The sequence below is a fragment of the Notolepis coatsorum genome, assembly GCF_963971535.1.
Source record: "Notolepis coatsorum genome assembly, chromosome: 5".
NCBI classification, from domain to species: Eukaryota; Metazoa; Chordata; class Actinopteri; order Aulopiformes; family Paralepididae; genus Notolepis; species Notolepis coatsorum.
In genome coordinates, this window is record NC_140169.1 from 195082449 (window position 1) to 195090890 (window position 8442).

The window sequence follows — 8442 nt, forward strand, 5'->3', positions numbered from 1 at the left end:
ACTATACTACACTACACTAGGCTACACTCCACTCCACTATACTGCACTACACTACACTACTCTACACTACTCTACACTACACTATACTACACTACACTATACTACGCTACACTAGGCTACACTACACTACACTATACTACACTACACTACTCTACACTACACTACACTCCACTATACTACACTATACTACACTACACTACACTCCACTATACTGCACTATACTACACTATACTACACTACACTCCACTATACTGCACTATACTACACTCCACTATACTGCACTATACTACACTATTGTCAAGTGTGTTCTTAATTTCCCCACTTGAAGGGCTCAGGCAACGTGATAAAGGAAGGATATAACTCTGTGACTTCTTTGACCTTTGTTTGTCATTTATTTGGTTGACAAATGGTTGTCTCAATAGCAGTCACAATAGCAGGTTATAAACCTGAAAGGGTATTGTTGTGGCTGAGTAGTCGTTTAACACAGCAGGAGACGTTATTTCCAGTTTCAACAGGCAATTTATTTAAGGACAGAAGGTTTAACAGCAGAAGCTATGGATCAGCAGACGGTCACCACAGTTGAAGAAAAACACTCTGACCTCTCAATCCCTCTGCTTGTCCCATAAATCCCTTCTCAGCCCTGCCCCCCCATGACAGATATGATGACGTGACATATTATATCAGATATGACATGACGTACATTAAAATGACACATAGATTTAACATCGAAGAGAGATGCGATTGAGTGAGATGTGTGTGTGTATATGTATGTGTGTGAAAGAGAGAGTCAAGATTAGTGAGATGTGTGTGTGTATATGTGTGTGTATGAAAGAGAGAGTCAAGATTAGTGAGATGTGTGTGTGTATGAAAGAGAGAAAAGATTAGTGAGATGTGTGTGTGTATATGTGTGTGTATGAAAGAGAGAAAAGGACAAGATATGATGTACAAGATTAAAGCACACGATATGATGTACAAGATTAAAAGCACACGACGTGATGTACTGAAATGTCTATCTGCCTATCTCCAAGTTGTTTTAAGAACATCAGCCAGACCGTCTTTCAGTACTGCTTAGTTGACCCATATTAAACTAGTTCACTTCATATACACATTTTCCCCAACATTCCCCCATTTGGGGCTATCCCTAGTCCCACCCAAATCATATAACCAAGAAAATGTGAACGTCTAACTAAACGAGAAACCATATTTACATAATAAAAGTTTAAATGCCTAATCTAAACAAGAAACCTAATACATTTTAAATGTCTAACTAAACAAGAACGCTTACTTCATTCACTGGACCCCTAACGGACCAACAAAGGCTGACTACCGTTCTCACAATAAACACAAAACCGCTCAAAACAAGAGTAATAATAAAACATAAAAAAAAACACCCCAATTTATAATCCTAACCTGACAGACAAATCCCCCCAACCTCCACCGCTTACCAAATGAGCCACAGTTCCGGCCGGAAACCGCAACTCTCATCAGGGAAAGGAGAAGTTGACCGTCAGAACTAAACATAGAACATCCCTCCCCCAAAAAAAAATGACATTGTCTCTTCCATAACATTGAGTCCTAGTGTCCATCGCTCAGCCCCCCTTCCATGCCCATGCCATAGTCTCCTCACCGTATTGCCAAAAGTCACATTTTGCCAATACAGCAACCACCACGCCACACCTCCAGTCCCCGTAGAAGCATGTCCCCATGCCTGGACGGGAGGCGCTGGTCCCGACCTCACCACGTGTCCCCCCATCTTCGACGGGAGGTGCCCATCTTGCCCACTGCGTTAGCCCCCCCCTTTGTCCCTTCAGTCCCCAGAACCGATCCCCAGAACACTTCTTCTCAATGCTTCCTCAGGCTCAGAACCGACACTCCGTACCATTCCATACCGATGCCCCTTCCCATTCCGGTTTGACCAGGACCATGAGTAAAATAAACAAAAATAATAAAAAATAAACCATCACTCAGACCATCCCCCGTCACTCTTAAAGGAAAGAACCAATACAAAATGTCTTCAAAAAACCTTTACATGTTTTTTTTTTTTTTGAAGTAAAAGGAATAAAACAAACAAAACTGAACCAAACAGAAAGAAAATGTCCCTTCCTCACCATACGCCTAGTTAAAGGAATAAAACAAACAAAACTGAACCAAACAGAAAGAAAATGTCCCTACCTCACCATACCCCTAATCCTCTATCCCCTCGTCTCCCTCTAAGGCAGCATAAAGCTGAGGGCATGGCCCGATTTGTGGCTCAATCTCTTTCTGCCCCACCATCAGCATTCGGCTCGTTACGTGTGAAGTTACCAGCCTACCCAAGAGAGGCATACCACAACAGAAAAGGATAACCAATATCAACCCTGCCACCCCAATGGATATCCCCGTCTGCATCACTATGCTTCCCCACTGTCCCAATCTTTCCAACACCCCACTCCCCCACCATTCTTCATTCCGGCCAGAATTCCCCCTCAACTCCTCCCTCAAATCCTTCAGCTTAGCCATGGCCTCGGAGAACTTTCCCCCTGGCCCCACATTCGTCGGAATGAATGTGCAGCAGTACTGTCCAAACATGGAACAGACTCCACCCTTCTCCGCCATTAACCAGTTCAGAGCCTGTCTATTCTGCCACGCCACCGTACTGGTCGCGTGCATCTGGTCCCCCATTGCATCCAACGCCTCCTCGGTGTAGTTGAGATACCGCTGCTGATTGTAAAACAAATAGTTGATCCACCCGGTGTTCTTATTGACCGATATCCATGGCAGAATAGACTCAAACCCTGCCGCAATCTCATTCTTAGCCATGAACTCGGCTGGAATGCCCCTTGGCTGTCCTATGCTGTCCAGATACACCCTTGGGTCTGCCTTGTAGCTACGCTTCGTTCGAGAGATAGGAGACTCAGAAGGTCCTTCCGTCACTGATAATGGTAGGACCACCATTGGCATGATCGCCTGAACCCGGGCACATCTACCTGACCAATCTAAAGGAAGTGTATTCCTCAACCTCCTACCGCCGCAGAGCCAGTATTGGTCCGCCAGTGCTATATCCTGGACATGAAAAGGGCAAGCTACAGGCCGTGGGTTGGTATCCACTCCCTTTAACACGACCCCGTGTCCACACTTTCCTTCTTTCGTGCAGTTAGTCGTGATGCTCCAAATAGTAGTGCACCGCCCCTCTGCCACCTCCCCTACGTCCCGGGTCCCCTCCTTTTGCAAGCACTCGAAATCCTTGGTCAGCCATAGTTTGACACCTCTGGGTATTGGCAACCCCGTCGCTACCCCCTGCACACGTACATCCAATTTCCTACAACGTTCCCGCATAGTGACATCCTTGAAATCCGTGACGTTTCCTGCCGCCTTAAAACGACTAGAGCCGAGAAACCCCAAACACTCTGCCTCGCACCAAGGGCGACTATTATGGGGCCCCTCCCATGCCTCTGCGTCCCTGTCACACTGAGCCCAACTGAACTTCGTGCCCTTCACCAGCAGCCTATCCGGACGTGCCTTGGAGCAGACATAACAATCCTCTATCTGATTCTGCGCGCTCGTGTACTGGACCCACTTAAACCACTCATTCCCTAAAGCCGCCCTATAAATGGGGTCAGCCTCCGGGTCTTCCTCGTCATAGTCGCCCCCATCTTGTTCCCTGGAAGGAAGCAAACCCCTCAACCTGGCCCAGAGTGAGCCCACTGAGTCCCTCAACGTTCCGGCTGTCCTCTGGAACATATCCTGTCCCCCCACCTCTTCCGACTCAGTGTCCTTGACCTCCCTTTTTCCCCTCACCCCTGTCCCCTGTGCTTGGTTCGGGACAGGCTCAACCCTCCTATCTACCCCCACAACCCGATCCTCGTTAGTATAGTGGTAAGTATCCCCGCCTGTAACGGGGGAATGGTCAAAATCAAAAACATGCCCTTGCGGTCCTCCGGGAAACACCCCTTTTGGTTGTAGTCTTATCTTCTCCCCCCCTTCCTCGATGGAGGGCAGAGGGGGCGCCTGATTCTGAGCCTGGTCATGAAAGCCTGCCGGTACTTGAGCCTGAGCGGGACCCCGTGGGACTCCTACCCACTCAAACCCGTCATCCTCAAGGACGGGTCGACCGTGACGGTTCTCAATGACGTCGTTGCCCCCGGCCGACCGTCCGCACACTGCTGCCAACATCTGCGGGAGCATCAGCAGGCACTGCACCTTCCAGTTGCCGTCTCGGGCCCTCCATGTCGGGTTCTGCATAACTGCGATCGATTGTATCCCCCAAGAGATCGCCGCTGGCCTTTATGCAGTGATTGAAGTGGAACCAGGTCGCTGATCCTTTGACTTGGACTGCCGTTCCAGTCGATCGGATCACCTCGTACGGGCCCTCTCTCCGGGGTGATGACCACTTTCTCTTGTGGACCTTTACGAAGACCAGGTCCCCAGGGATCAGCCTCGGTTTGGTGGCTTCCTTCTCCGCCTCCTTCACCCCCTTTTTCTCCTTTCTCTGCTCCTGTCGAAACACAGCTTCATGTATTTTAGTCACTTGCTGAAGATATTTTTTCAGATCTTGCTCAAAAATATCTAATGCCGGGCCCCTAGCCAGGTGTCTAAATGGCGGTGTTGGCATGCTGCGGCCTGTAAGCATTTCATGCGGTGTTAGCTGTGTTTGGCGGTTTACGCTGCTTCTAATAGCCATCAGAGCAAGTGGCAAAGCATCAATCCAGTTAAGCTTAGTTTGCATACAGATTTTCAACAGTTTGTTTTTAATGACCAGATTGGCCCTTTCCACCTTTCCCTGCGACCCGGGACTATAGACACAGGAAAGGCGCTGTCTTATACCTAATTTCTGCATCAGCCCTTTAACCACCTTGTCGATGAACTCGCGGCCATTATCGCTTTGTAATATCGTGGGAATTCCAAATCTCGGAACAACCTCGCGACACAGGAACTTGATCACTGTGTCCGCGTTCTTGTGTTTAGATGGAATGGCCTCAATCCAGCGACTAAAGCAGTCCTCTACTACCAGGAGGTATCGTTTGCCCTGCACTGGCGTTATCATATCCGTGTAGTCCATAATCAGGTGTCTGAATGGTCCCTCAGGGAGGGGTGTGTAAGCCGCCACTGTCGGTACTCCTTTGCGCACATTGCCCTGTAAGCATGTTAAACACCTGGCTAGTGTAACATCAATTTGTGCCTGAAGCTTTGGGGACCAAAATCCCATTTTCGTGATTCGTTTCAGGGTCTCTGCTCTTCCACAGTGATCAACACCATGAGCCTCAGGTATCACCAAGGACAGAAGATCGATGGAGGCGACTATCAAACCGTTATGACTCCTCCACAGACCATCTGCCCCCCTTACAGCCCCCCTCTCCGTCCACGACTGTTTCTCGGCCTGCGTGGCTGAGTCCTGAAGATCACTCAAATTATCCTCAGTTACCTCAGTCGTCAGTTCGGCCGCAAACATCAGAACAGCCGTGGACGGCACCGCAGCCGCCGCCTTCGCGGCCTCGTCCGCCGCGTTGTTTCCCGTCGTCACAAAGGACAGGTCTTTTCTGTGTGCCTGGCACTTTACGATAGCAATGCTTTTGGGCAACTTTACAGCCTGAATAAGCGCCACAACCTGCTTGTGGTGAAGGATCGGTGAGCCGTCCGATTTCTTAAAGCCTCTTGCCTTCCAAATGGCCGCGAATAGGTGGCATACGCCATGCGCATAAGCAGAGTCTGTAAAGATGTTAACCGTGCGATCTTTAGCTATTATGCATGCTTCTGTTAGTGCTATTAGTTCTGCAAGCTGGGCCGAACATGGTTGCATGCATTGTCCGGCCTTTCTTGTTAGTGTTTCTCCGTTAGGTTTGCACTGTACGACGGCGTATCCTGACCTTAAATTTTCCCCCTCCCGATAGCAGGACCCATCCACAAAAAGCGAGAGTTCTGCTATCGCGAGCGGGTCGACTCCCAAATCAGGACGGAGTTTCACGAAAGCCTGTACCTCCACCTCGCACTCATGCGGTTGACCCTCGCTCGGGAGTGGTACCAGATCCGCCGGGTTACTGCTGTGGCATGTTTATATCGTAACATCCGAGTACTGCAGGAGCCTCATGTAAGCCTGTTGCCGTTGGCTGGTCAGAACAAATTTGCCTCTTTCAATCAAGTTTGCCAATTTGTGATGTGTCCAAATGCAAATGTCATATCCCATTGTCACGGCCGTTGCTTTCTCATACATCAAATGTGCTGCGGCCAGGGCCTGATAACAAGGTGGCAGACCCTGCTCTACCGGCGAAAGAGCTCTAGAGTAATATGCTATCGGTTGTTTTTTCCCACTCCCCCCCTGTGTTTGAGTCAGGACAGCTGTCGCATGCTGCGCTCTATGTGAGACGAATAGGTGGAAACACTTCTCATAATCCGGCAGCGCCAGGGCAGGGGCCTGTAACAACAGACGCTTAATGTTTATGAACGCGTCCTCCCCCTCCTCGGTCCATGTCAAGGGAGCGCGAAGCTTGTCTGTACCCGCCTCTTTTATCATCATCCTCAACGGCGCTGTCGCTATCGTATAGTCCTCCACCCACTCAGAGCTGTACCCAGTCATCCCTAAAAACGTCATCATCTGTCGGACCGTCAATGGCCTAGGTGCCTTGGATACAGCTTCGAGCTGCGTGGGTGAGATGTTTTTTATGCCCTTTTGAATGACGCGAGACAAGTACTCAACTTTTGGCTGGCAGTACTGCAGTTTTGAACGGGATGCCTTGTGGCCTCCCACGGCCAATCCACTCAAGACTTTGATGGAGTCCTCATGGCACTGCTGACGTGTATCCGAGCAGATTAGAATGTCATCTGCATACAGTAAGACCGTGCTGAGTAGTGTGTCGCACACTCCTTGCAAGTCTTCCTTGAGCGCCTTCGAGAAGTAATGTGGCGAGTGCGCGAACCCTTGTGGCAACCGGGTGTAAGAGTATTGTTTCCCCCTGTGGGTAAAAGCAAACAGATACTGAGACTCTTTTTCCAATGGAACACTGAAGAATGCCTGCGTGAGATCAATGACCGTATAGTACTGCGAGCTACTCGGGATGTTTGTCAGGAGGGTGTGTGGATTAGCGACTTCCGCCTTTGGTCCAGACACCACGTCGTTCACCGCCCTCAAATCGTGTACCAGTCTGTACCTAGCCCTGTCCGCCTTTAGCACTGGGTGGATAGGTGTATTACATCTAGATTTGAAAGGGACGAGCACTCCCCCCTTTAACAGTCCCTCAATCTGATGTGATATAGCTTCCTCCGACTCTGGCTTCATTGTATACTGTCTGATAAAGGGTGGTCTACAACCCTTCTTTAACCTGACCTTCACTGGCTGTGCCGACAATATTAGACCCACATCTGTGTCGTGTTTTGACCACAACCGTTCTGGGGTGCGCGCCAACATGTCCTGTTCCAGCAAAGCATCCGCCTCTGGAATAACGCAAGGGTCTCCTGGTAATCTGATTACTTGCGGTTTTGCCAAAACTGAAAAGGAAATCATTATTTTTATGAAACTCCCATCTGCGCTGTTCCAAATTAGCGGAGATTCCGTGGAGACCCACCTTTGAGTCTCGGATTCCTGTATCATTGAACCTAGATGTTCGGATTCGTAACCAGGATTTATTCTCAGAGTGATGTGTGGGGCGGCGTCTCTTAGTCTATGTTGTTCCTGTAGATACTTACTTGTGTTAACCCTCAACGCCGCGCCCTGTCTCCCTACAATTATCATAGATGAGTTAATCTGCACCTGCTCGGGCTGTCCCTGCAACCATGCCTTGTTCCTAACTAGGTCACTATTCGTCAAATACTGTAGTGTGCAATGTGCCTCCATGTTTGTTTGTCTAGACTGAGGCAGTTGGGTTTTCAGAAATGGCTCCCAGGGGTCACAGACCCTTTGCAGCTCTGCATCTATGTTGCCCAGCCAGAACACAGTGGCCTCTTTCTCCCCTGTCCCTTGTAACATCATTTGGTACACGTCTTGTTCAATTTGAATCCCCTCAGGCGTACATAGGATTTTACAGCCTAGTTTACACATTGCATCTTGTCCCAAGAGATTGCGCGGGGTGCTGTCCGAAATTAATACAGGTATTGTTATGGTCTTGTTGTTATACGTCATAGAGATTGGATCTGACGTGGGTATTAATTGTGTTTTTCCCGAGAATCCGACCATCCGAACATACTGTCCAGACTGGGGTAAGTGAGCGGCGTATTTTTGCTTTATGCAGGAAAAACCTGCTCCAGTGTCTGCCATCATCTCTGTTAATTTGCCCTCCACTAGGACCTGCAGAATAGGTTCTTGCTCAGCTCTCTTGGAAACCACAATCATTTGATTTCCCCCCGTCGCATTCTCTGGGCACCCCTAGTGATTACCCCCCTGGTTTCGGGGCCCTCCTGTCTCCCCCTGGTTGTAGGGCCCTTGTGACTCCCCCTGGCGCACGGGTCTTCCATACTCCGAGCCGGGACGGTATG